Source organism: Tenrec ecaudatus, chromosome 13 (genome assembly GCF_050624435.1).
Source record: "Tenrec ecaudatus isolate mTenEca1 chromosome 13, mTenEca1.hap1, whole genome shotgun sequence".
NCBI lineage: Eukaryota > Metazoa > Chordata > Mammalia > Afrosoricida > Tenrecidae > Tenrec > Tenrec ecaudatus.
In genome coordinates this window covers 80,167,340-80,180,362 of record NC_134542.1, presented here as the reverse complement: position 1 = coordinate 80,180,362, position 13,023 = coordinate 80,167,340, and the positions used below count along the sequence as shown (strand labels likewise).

The 13,023-nt window shown below is 39.1% G+C and overlaps 1 protein-coding gene across 9 annotated transcripts in view; it reads right to left on the bottom strand.

Moving 5' to 3' along the window:
* Positions 1-13,023, bottom strand: part of BAZ2B (bromodomain adjacent to zinc finger domain 2B) — a 388,953-nt gene that overhangs the window by 205,847 nt on the left and 170,083 nt on the right. The gene's annotated exons all lie outside the window — the stretch shown is intronic.

Here is a 13,023-nt window from a genome sequence, read left to right as displayed (position 1 = left end):
CCCAACTAATTCAGAAAATAGTATACATGATCAAATCAAAATTGCTGGGAAATGGACTGTGTCCTCTCCTCTATGCCCCAGAACATATACCAAGGTGGTCAGGCCATGAGGCTAAGCTTTGCATACATTATCCTCTATGGAGTGATCCACTGTGACCATCCGATGTGTTTTAATCCCTAGCCCCTAGGATGGTAAACTAAGGCAGGGGTAGAGGCAGTCGTGTTAATAAGGCATTTCACAAGCTACAGGATTTGGCTGAATCTTGAGTCAATGTCGTTTGAGATATAAAAGACATTAAAGGAAAGAGCAGAGAATGAGGGGCCTCGTTACCACCTAGAAGCAAGAGCCCAGTACAGAAAATGTTCTACGGACCTGGGGTTTCTATGCTGAGAATAGATACCTAGGGGAAGATAAAGGCAAATGGAGATTTTTAAGCACTGTTGAGAGGAGACAAGAGTCTTCCCCCAGAGTCAGTAGCTGGCACCCTGACTTTGGGCTTCTAGATTCCTAAATTGAGAGAGAGAGAGAGAGAGAGAGAGAGAGAGAGAGAGAGAGAGAGAGAGAGAGAGAGAGAGAGAGAGAGAGAGAGAGAGAAATCTGTTTCTTAAAGCCATTCACTGGGCTATTTCTATGTTAGCGGCCCATAGATAACAAGATAAAAGCCTAGAGGATATTTAATTTTAAAAGAATTACCTATTCACTTATTTGAATTTAGAACTGCAAGAATATATTCCTTATATTTCTTTGCCTGTCTGTAAGGAACACTGTTGATGCTGTGGGTGAGGCACTGGGCTGCTAAGTGCAAGATCCACAGATCAAATCCACGAGCTGCTCCATGGGGGAAAGATGAAGCTATCTGTTCCCATACGAATCTAAAATGCATCAAAATCAGTCCCCTGGAAGTTGTTTGGTTTTGGTTTGCTATGTCTCCTCCATACTTAACCATGCCAAGTTCTACCTGACAAATGACCAATACGCTACAACAAAATGGCTGTTAATTATCTTGATATCGTATTTAAGCACACTAGCACAGCCAAGTATATTGCTCAAATACCTACCGGGCCACTAATCGGTACAAAGTATTACAAGGTGAACTCATTCTGAGAATATGAAAACTAGAATTGTAAGAACTTTATACTCGAATAGGTGAGAGACGCACACAATTAATCACATACGGCAGATAGAAGTTTCATCATAAGGTTCTGAAATTTTTACCATGAGAGGGCCCCTAAGGAAGAGAAAATCACTCCTTCAGGGACCATGCTGACTTAACTTATTATTTTCCTGAATTGTGTACATAAATAAAACTATGGCTAAAACCAACTTCTTCCTCTTGTTTCCAGATCCTATTCAAATAGAATACAAAACAAATTAATAAATTATGCAAATAAGGCTATAAAAATAACAGATCTCAATTTATTGTGATATATGATGTGTTACTAAAGTAAAATCACAGAACTCAACATGGCGATGATACTGACTGCTACATTCCCATAATCTCACAGATACATTTGGATTTGGCAAGACTTACACTTCAGTGTACTGTGCCTTATAGATGAAATATCCCGCCATTTTTCCTACTTAAACTGCTGCCTTATAGATGAAATATCCCGCCATTTTTCCTACTTAAACTGCTGCACACTGTCGATTGAGTGCACTCTGATGTCATCTGGCCTTGACTGGTTTTAATGAATCACTCACACAACAAGACTATTTTTTGTTATTTCTTCATTTGACTGACAGAAATAAACACAACCATACCCTTGATAATTACCATGTATACTCGAATATAAGCCGACCCAAGTATAAGCCGAGGTACCTAATTATTACCTGGGAAACCAGAAAAACTGATTGACTCGAGTATAAGCCTAGGATGGAAAATGCAGAAGCTATTGGTGAGTTTTAATAATCAAAACAAATGAAAGTAAAATTACTAAAAATTGAGACATCAGTGGGGTAATGTATTTAAATATTTATTAAAAAAGCATAAATAAAAGGACAAGAAGTCATTTAACATCAGTAAACCAGCGCAGTAAGTGAAAATAGGTTCAACAAAAACAATAAGGTATCAACAATGATACCTTAAGAGTACTATTCCTCGAGCTCAATCAGCAACCGAGCTAAAATGTAGAGTTAAAATCCTTCTAAACTGGATTCCTCATCATCATCCGTATCCCAATGCAGAGCTTCAGCTGGTGTGAGGCCATCATAGACGCTGTCCTCACTGAGATCGCCGTCATCACCATCATTGCTGTCATTTTCATACAAAGCGCAGTCTTCACTGCCATCCATAGCATTACTAATACTACATTTCTGAAGGCACGTTGCACCATGTCTTTTGGAATGTCTTCCCATGCATCTTGAACCCACTTTGCTATTAACTGTATGTCAGGCTTCATGAGATTTCCTCCTTTTGTTAGTCGGGCTTGACCAGATGACATCCATTCATGCCACATCCTTCGCACACGGTCTTTAAAAGGCTTATTCAAAGATACACGTCATAGGATGGCTCTGACTGGTTAGATGTGAGTAAACAAGCTTTCAAAGCCCTGCAGTGTCAGCGGGGCTTTGAATGAACAGCGGAGAAATGGCAATCACCCGCGAGATAATGGGCGCTACCTGGGGGGGGGGGGGGAGTGAGATGTTACACCTTGCTGGGGTACTACTGTCCTGTGGTATAAGCTGAACCCGTTTTTCAGCACATTTTTTTGTGCTGAAAAACCCGGCTTATACACAAGTATATACGGTAGTTATAAGGTAACTAACACACAGGATCCAAGAATGTTGCTGTTGGTGTCCATGCCAGGGGGTCAGTCAGCTCCAACTCATAGTGACCCAAGGTACAAGAGAAGGGACCCTGCCAGCTGCTTCACTCAGCGGACCGTTGTGATGCTCCAGCCCACTGTGGCAGTGACTGTATAATCCATCTCCCGGCTTGAGGGTCTTCCTCTGCTCACTGCCCCTCTACTTGAGAATAGTCCCTCCTGATAACACGGCCAAAATAGATGCGTTAAAGTCTCCCCATCCTTGCTTCTAAGGAGCATTCTGGCCATCTTTCCTCCAAGACAGTTGTTCTGGTAGTCCATGATGGTTTGTCTCAATATCTGCACTGACACCACAGTTCAGGGGGACCAGTTCTTCTCCAGTTCTTCATTGAGACATGCATATTGAAAATACCATGGCTGGGGTGGAGCACACCACTCTTCAAAGTGACAACGGAGCTTTTCTCACACTTTTCAAGAATCCTAGTGATTTTCCCAATGCAATGCATCATTTGGTTGTCTGTCACTTCCATGAGTTTTGACTGTGAATCTAAGTAAAATGAAATCATTGACAGCGTCCATCTTTACCCCATTTGTCCTGAGGCTGTTATTGTCCATTGGCCCAACTGTAAGGATTTTTTTCTGGTTACACTGAAGTACAAGCCATGCTGAAGGCTTACAGCTTCATGCTCAGAGCTTCAGGAGGAAGTACTTCAATTCCTCTTCATGTTCAGCAAACAAGGCTGTGTCACCCACATATTGGCAATAAGCCTTCCTCCACACTTGATGCTGTGCTCTTTATATAGTCCAGCTTCTTGGAATAGCTGCTGAGCATACGGATTGAATAAGGACCAAAGAACATGCTTATACTAATTGTCTTTATGTTAACATATTTTTTAAATTAATTCTTGTTGAAGACTGCCTCTTCCCCCATAGATGTTTGCCCACTCAGTCTTCAGGAACACTGCTTGTAGAGAACACGCAGCTACTAGAAAAGGCAGAAATCAGAAGAAATTAATGTCATCAGAGGAGAGGCAGAGATGCAGAAGCTTTTATGGAGGAGGTCATGTTTGAGGTAAGCTGTGGCATTTTAATTCAGTGGCCAGTGTGAATGTCTTATAAAATTTCCTATCTATAGGCTGACATAGACTATAAAGCAGTCAGTGGGGTAAAAAAGACACATGGGAAATCAGTTGTCAAGGCAACTAAGCAACAAAAATCATGTGTTTTATGAGCAAAAGTCGCATTGTTTTGGCTTGTTTTGATAGAAGAAATCAGAGAATGCAATTGGCAAGCATCAGATATGCTATTCCCAAAATCCAATGAACACTTTTCAGGTAAGAAAGTTTACATACACTGTGCTCTATATGAATAGAAACCCACTGATGTACGTTTAAATATATTAAAATACTCACATAAGTACATCATCAAGAACATTTGCATGACTTTCAAAACATCCATTACATGCTAACTTAGGTACTCTTGATGTTACACAATAAAACTTTCCCACTTTTGTCAAAATGCTTTCTCTTCTAATTTTTCCTTTGTGCATTCCCAGAAAAATGGAAGAATAAAATACAATTTTCACAGCCCAATCGCTAATAGTTTTCTTCTCGTCTCTAAAAAGGTTTTGCATTTGATCCTTGTATTTTACCTACTCCTTGACTAACACTGGTCTAATGTATATCTCACACCAGGACTGTGCAAGAGTGTTCTACAGAATGTTGCTAATTGTACTAAATGATAATTCACTGTAATTCAGAAAATATGTATCTAGTTGGTGTTAGACTTTGCTGATACAATCAGAAAATACCACACCAAAGTAGAAAATTTGTTTTTGGTTATACTCATATCATGTTTCAATAACCACCGTATTATTACACAAACAATACGTTCTCTACAGTTTTGCAATGAACCCTGGGTAGGCATTAGACTGCTAACCGTGAGATCGGCAGTTGCTCTCTGGGAAGATGGTGAGAGTATATGCGCACGTAAAGACGTGTTGTTGTCGGGATGTGTCATCGGGCTCAGTTCTGACCCATAGTGACCTTATGCACAAAAGAACGAAACACTGCCCGGTCCTGTGACCCCTCACAATTGTTCCTGTGCTGGAGCCCATAGCTGCAGCCACTGTGTCAGTCCATCTCCTTGAGAACCATCCTCTAAATCCTAGAGATGTACAGCCTTCGAAACCCTAAAGAGCTGGTGTGAGTCAGAATCAATTCAATGACAGTGGGTTTGGGTATACATTTTTTGCGTATTGTACAACCCCCTTTGTGTTAATTTCCTAACTGCACATTACCAATAGTTTTTAAAACTTACCAATAAGTTCCAACTAATTCCCCCAGCCCCCTTCTATCCAAGAGGTTCAATGGTAAGTCTTTATTTTGGTGCACGTTGACAGACAGGCTGGGCTTCCAGCAGCAGACCCTCACTAGCCGGCCCTCTAGTTTCTAAAGCAGGCCCATTCTCCTGCAAACCGCTCTGCAGTGCAGGAAGAAATCTCATTTTTCACAATATGCATAGCCCTCCCTGGGCTGGCCAGCCCCTGCCTAGGAGGTGCCCAGGCCTGCGGGGCAATGTGGCTGCATTGGGATGATCAGCTACAACTAGCTCCACGGCTCTCAGGCCCTGCCCCAGACTGCCTGATTACTGAGTACTACCAAATTCCAATCCTGACTACTTGATCATAGCTTATCCGTCACATGATAAAAAGTAACCTTTTCAGACTATTAAGTGTGAGTAAAGGAGGCCAAAATTCACTTCTGAAACTGTCCTGAGCCATGCATGGTATACGCATGAGTGCTCTATGCCAGAATGGTTTTTTTCACATAACTTCATCATCTCTTCCCATTATATGTGTGTGTACATTTTTAATATGGGGGTGCTGGGTGTGTGTGTGTGTGTGTGTGTGTGTGGTGGGCAGGGTACGACATTTCTTGAGTGTTAAATTTATTGCTTCTGGTTTTTCTGTTTTTGAATTTTCTGGTACATAACAACTAATGTTTGAGCACTACACCACTTCAGTTACTCAAAAGAAACTTAGTTGAGTCTGTGCCATGAGGGACTTAATGCTAAGATAATGCAATGGAAATGTAGAACGGGTGAACGGAAGGTTTTCTTTTATACATAAAAACACCATGAAAAAATTCTGTTATCTTTTACTTTAATTTTTCATGAACTTTTTGAAGTGCCTCCCCATATATATTTAGAAAGAGCAATTGAAAATGAATTGTTATGAAGTAATTTGGTGACTGTCACATAATTTTAAAGATACTTTTCAAAATACTCAAGTATTTGAAAGTAAAATACTTAACAGATTATAGCTTTACTAAATTAGATATTTTATTTAGAATTTTAATGTTTTCAGATTAGTTCGGCAAAAAAAAAAATTGGAGAAATTCTTCTGAAGTTTTTTTTTGTGTGTGGTTTGATCCTTATTACATTTTTTTCATCCCCCCTCCCGCCTCTCGATCCTTATTACATTTTACCAAAGATAATTTAAATCAACAATAATTCTCCCTTTGATATTAAAAAAACAAATAATTTAAAGTCAGATGTTACATAAAAGGCTCCTGGAGATGCAGATTTTTTTACCTTTAAAATAATGATAACTTACTAGATGGAGAGATGAGGCTTCCTATTCCTACAAACAGGTTAAATCTCACAAACCCATGAACCCACTGGGGGGGGGTGGCACTGCCAGCCTGTGCTGCAAGGTCACTATGCGTGGGCATGGCCTCGATGGCAGTATGTGCCCAGCCAGAACAGGAACCCTGGCAGCTGGGTGGGTGAAACTGCTAGCTGCAAGATCAGCGGTTAGCAATCACAAGGAGCGCGGCAGGAGCATGGCTCCAGGAGAGAGAGAGAGTCTTGGAAATCACGGGGGCAGTTCGACCCTGTCCTACTGGGTCAGAGTTGACTCGATGGCAGTTTTGGTTTCTTGAGATCACCCTGAGAAAATCACCTGACCTTTCTGAGTCGCAGTTTAGTCATCTGTCAAATTTAATAATGTGCCTTTATAAAACTGTTATAAAGCCAAAATAACTTTCTTGAACACCCAGCAGTTAGCTTTAAGAGCAATGAACAAATAAGTAACATTAGTGACCTATAGCTTTTTCAGTATTTGTATAAAATGTATTTATTAGCAACAATATTTAACAAAACAGTAATAAATTGTTTGAATGATAACTGTTATTAGATTCCTTCACTGTATACCTGGCAATAACCAAACTTCTTGGTGGTATACAAGCTCCCGTAAGATCTGACCTTCAGACTCGTTTACTTCCTCTAATTTTACACTGAATAAGAGTTAACTAAATATTTGCATGTAGCTACATACAAGTTCTTTCAGCTATATGTGCTTATTTCCTCTTTCTGGCTTCTCTTCTAATTCACACTTTACACGTACAGCTCAGATGGCTCCCTGCTCTGGGAAGTTTTCCTGACTTGCTCTCCTAAGCAGGAGAAATTCCTTCCTTTTCTTCTGGAATATCAAATGTGGCAATGCAGTTCAAATAAAATAAGGGAAAATTAAACAAAATTAAAGACTTCTTAACAATGACATAAACTTTCTTTGCAAAATTACCTTATCAGGACTATCTGTGCTATGAGTGATAAAAACCCCCACAGCCAGCGGCTTGTGCAAGGTAACTCATCACTAGTCACATAAAAGGAGTCCCTGTGTGGGCAGGGGGACTTTGTGAAGTCATCAGAGGCTTTCCATCGTACTACACGGCCCACGGTCACTATGTGGCGTACACTCACAGTGCAATTCCCACGCTCGCATTTCAGCCAACAAAGAGAAAAGGAGGGGTGGGGTGGAAAGAGAAAAAGGTGCAGACCCTCTTGCCTTTAAAGGAACATTCTGCAAGTTGCACATCCCACCACTGTGCATACAGATAATGTGTGCTCAGATGGCATGGCCACAGCTAGCTGCAAGGGAGGCTGGGAAAATGGTGTTTGTGTTTCATGGAGTGATGTGCTATTAGGGAGAAGCTAGCAGGGCCTGCCATAGCTGATGACACATTACCTAAGGAGTATTAAGTATTACACTATGAATCATACTGTTAGCAGCTATGCCAGTGGCTCAAAGCGACCAACCCCTGTAGGGGGAAATGAAGTATTGGCTTGCCTTGGCAACTCTCTACAGGCTTGTGATATGTCAGCATCAACCCAGTAGTGGGGGCTTCTTTTTTTTGGTGTTGACAGTGTACATCTTATGAATATATCTAAGTTATTGTCTAAAACTAACACTTCTGACAGCATACACATGGTAAAATTAATTAGTAATGCCTTTACAATTTTAATTTTTAACTTAAATACTTCTGTTGTAGAAATCACTAAAAACACTCGTCATATTCATAATGAATTCCCTGTAGTAAAAAAATTGATTAAATCAGAAAAAGCTACTCAAATTATTATAAATGCTTTGTAAATGATTACTAAATATATGCTAGTATACTTAATAAAAATACCTAAAAAGAAAATGGAGCTGTTATATTAATGAAGTTACAAATAAAATTGCATGTAAATTAAATTTCATGAAGACTCTCAGAGAAGACAGAGGACTGAGATGGGAAACAAATTCAAAAATCTATGGGTTCTTTTATTACAAAAACTGTTTATAAATGATTACCCAGGCAAGAAGTAATCACCAAACAAAGAGTAAACATAATAATGTTCGAAAAAAATAAAAATGGCAGTGAGTCTAGGATCTCAGATTATGTGCTTGGCTTATGGGCGATGATGACTGTGGTAAAAGGACAACAAAATTTATTATGTGGCATCCACTAAACTATTGTATAAGCATCATTTTATTTAATATTCATAACAACACTCCTGGTGTGTACAAATGATGACCATTTTGCAGAGTGAAAACCTAGGTCTTAAGACTAAGTGACTTACTTTTGATCACAATTGCTATTGTGATCCCGTGAGTTTCTTACATGTGGTCCTTCCCGCCATAGTCTTTGACCCCACACAATGATTGATGGTACCATGCAAATAAGGTGCTTATGGCTTATCAAGGGGGTTGGCCAGCTTGCTGTTAAAGCACATTAAGTGTGTTGATCCCATGATGGTTATGTCAGTTTGGCTGGGCAATGATTTCAAGTGGCTTGGCAGTTGTGTGATGATGTTATTTGGCGGTTAGATAGTAGTGGTCATCCTCATTTTCTGGTCTGATACAAAAATTCCCTCTATTTTGTGGCCTGATGTCATTATTGTCCACTTGGTGATGTATTATTGTAACCTCTCTATCTGTGGCTACTGCCTCTTTTTGGGGTAAGTTTTCTGTGAGGTTAACTAGGCAAGATTAAGGTGGGATAGATCTTCAGCCACACCCTGACCAGAGAGTACAGCTCAAGTCACCAGCTTTACAGCTGTCACCACCCTGTTGCCTTCATTCAAGTCACATCTTTGTATATCTTGCTAAAGGGAAGCTTCTGCCAAGGAGTGGTCTATAACTTAATATTAAGTCAATATAATTTTAATTAATATAAGTAATAGAGAAAATTGAAATTCACTGATTAAAAGTTATAGATAAAAAAATACAATATATCACTAAACTGAATTTGAATTGTTGGGATATAGCCCTGATCCTTACTGGCTGATTTCATGACACTTGGTGTATCTGTAAAGAAGTAAGCTACAAAGTTATATAAGTAAAAGGGAATAAGAGCAATTAACATTCTAAGTCCCATAATTCTACACTAAACTGTAGTAAGTCGTTTTGCAGGGGAAGCTTCTTTCTCAAAGCGGTTGACTTCTGAAAGTCATATAACTAGTAGACACTGACACACGCACTTGAACTCTGTCTGTTTCTAAATCTACGCTCTTTTGTATCCACTCTTTCCTTTGGTATACATATAAATATCCATGTATTAATATCTTACATCAATTTTAATAAAAACCAATAATCCACTACTAATTTAGCAATTTCTGGGGTGTTTATTATCACCAGTAAGGATTTGATTACTCACTTGTTGAGAATAGTAGAAAGATATATGTTATAATAAACAAAATACAAGGAAGTATATGTTACCTCTAACAAAAGAGTGCTAAAGATTAGGTACTACCAAACTACTGGGAAGCGAAAGTCACTGTCATCAGGATGATTAGGGAGGCTTCAGAGAGAAGATTATATGTAGGCAGAACATTAAAGGAAAGGTTTGATTTCAAAAGATGAAATAAAGAGCACAACTTCAAGTAAAAGGAATGGCAGAAATGAAGCATCGAACCATTAAGTATGAACTGATGATTAAGTGCTCACGGTAAAGTGTGTAGTCCACATGGAAGAGTGTATGGTTCTTGTTCTTAAATACCAGGATATGTAGCTCAGAAATATGTTGGTGCCAGACTGAGAAGACATCTTGAATATCAAGTCAGAATATTTCTATTTGAACCAGTAGATAATGAGAAATAACTATACCCAGTCAAGTACAGAACTAAAGGTGGTGGAGTGGGTTACTCACTGGGCTGCCAAACACAAGGTTGGTATCTCAAACCCACCAGTACCTCTCCATGGGAGAAAAATGAGGCGCTCGACTACCATAAAGATTTACAGCCCTAGAAAGCCCCTACAGGATCGCTATGAGTCAGCATCAACTTGGCAGCAGTGCACAGTCCTAAGCACCAAGTTCAACTCTCCTACCTCGTATTTTGTTCTTCTCATCACATCAGCTTATCTACCTCTGCCCATTCCCGGGACCACTCAATATTCATGGACTATATTAGCTTTTTTCCTGGACTCACTTCTTTCTAGTGATAAAGGTCAATAATGGAACTATTCTATAACAAGAACCTCAACCTGAATCAACGCTGAAATCCAACTTTCCTTTTTGACTAGAGGCTGGAGAAAACCTCACAACCTTGAAGTTTCATCAAATAACAATTTCTAATATCAGTTACTTATTAATCTCTCAAAAGTACTAAAGGGTTCTTAGTCTCTAACCAATTTAGTATATGATAATATTGAAAATCACATTGATTCCTGAAATTCTTATATTTAGAACACTTGGACAAGTCCCTGGATGGTGCAAATAGTGAGCCAATTGACACTCTCCAAAAGATTGCTCCTTCAAATCCATTCAGAGGTGTCTTGGAAGGCAGGGCTGGCAATCTATTGAAACAAAACAGAAAAATCCTGCCTTGAAAAGACTTCCTAAAGCACCTCTATTCTGCACCCCTGGGTTGAAACAATAATGGAACAGTTGCAGTTAAGGACTTTCTTAATCTTATCCTAAAAATGCTCTGTGGAAGACAATATTTTTGGATTCTGAAAAGCAAAAACCCCTTTACATCTAATGCTAACTTTTCCTTTCTCCCACGTAAAGCACTAGACACTAAACAGAAGGTTACCATAAACATATATCCATATTTTGTTGTAAAATATTATATTAGGATAATAAAGTTCTGATTAAGAAAAAAAACAGGTAATAGCTACAAATCAGGCAGCTAAAATGTTCCCATCTAGAAAGACTGGATTCTTTTTTTTTTGAGTGCTTATTTTTTTTATTATTATTTTTAATCATTTGATTGGGGGCTCATACAACTCTTATCGCAATCCATACATACATCAATTGTGTAAAGCACATTTGTACATTCATTGCCCTCATCATTCTCAAAACATTTTCTCTCCACTTAAGCCCTTGTCATCAGCTCATTTTTCCCTCCCTCCATGCTCCTCCCTCCTCCCTCATAAACCCTTGATAATTTATAAATTATTCTTTTGTCATATCTTAAACTGTCTGATAGAAAGACTGGATTCTATAGAGAAACGCAATCAGTGAAGTTTATAGCTCATATCTAGTAAGTCTCAAGTTCATGGACCAGCCATCAGGCTGGAGGCTTTTCCTGCCTCATCTAGTTGCAAAGACTGACAAAAGGCCAAGGTCCCGTAGGTCAGATGACAGGCTGCTGGCTGCTGAGTACAACTCGAAGATTGTCTGGTAAAAGGGCACGCTACTAGCTAAAGTTTATAAACTGGGGTCGGATGACGACATGCCAAATGAAGTATCCAATCAAGCAACAAATCAAAAAGCTTTGCCAAAACATCCATATACAAAGTCAGCTTTGAAAAATTCACGGGGAAATTTTACTGTCTTTCAATTCCACTTTTCCAACTTTTTGAAGCCCCCTTGTATACAGGCCACCCTTGCGTGAACTCTATTTTTAAAAAATCATTTTATTGGGGGCTCATCCAACTCCTATCACAATCCATACCTCCATCCATTGTATGTCAAGCACATTTGTATATTTGTTGCCCTCATTACATGCAAACTCTATTTTAACTGACTGGCTGACCTCAGTAGAACTCATTACGAAAGTGATTACATTTTGTCAGATTTCAACATGAGAATGACTGTACATCATTACATAACTACAAAACTACATCACAACTGTGAAACCACTGAGAATCCAGGATCAGCCACACTGATATACCACCTTAACCATCACAGTTCCCTTAGAAAAATGAGTTCAGATTTAAAAGGTATTCGTAGATTAAATGATGGCATAAAGTCTTTTAAAACACAATAGATTTTCTCTCGAGCCTCTCCAACTAATGACCGGCTTTGAGCTATAATGCTAGAATATAATTCAAAGAATATTGATTGAGATTTTAAATACTTCGCTACTTCTATACTTAATGAACCTTAAGAATCCCCTTAATGTAACATCACTTGTCCCAGCCTGAAATTGTCATTCCTCCTTCTTTCTTGATGTTTCCTCTGAAATGGCTGATTTCTAAAACTGAAGGATGACTAAGGGGCAGAGGCTTGAGAGTGCTACCACTGTCTATCCGGCCAGTAACAAGGCCGGTTTCCTTGTATGGCGGTGAGTGCTGTCCCACGGTTTTCTTCTCCTCATTGGAAGTGTCTTGGAGCGCGGCCTGCCTCTCAGTGAGGCTGACAGTGGAGGGCGGAGGCAGTCTAGCCCTTTTGGAGTGTGTGTGCTCTTTAAATAGCTCCTAGCAGTTTCCGCTACTTTGACTCACATATCGCTAAGCTTTATGCCAATTTTCAGTGAACACAAAACTAAGAAAGAAAAGATAATGTTCTAAGGATGATTCACCTTCAAATATGGTAATATGTTAGGCATATAATTTCTTTTATAAATAGAGAACAAGTTTCATTTTTTAAAAAACAAGCTGTTTTTCTTAAATATTTTAATCACTAACTAGATGCTTGAGATTTTGGTCATGGAAAACACAAACATTCATCTGGTTTTGGAAGAGTAACAATTTAAAACTATAAATAGT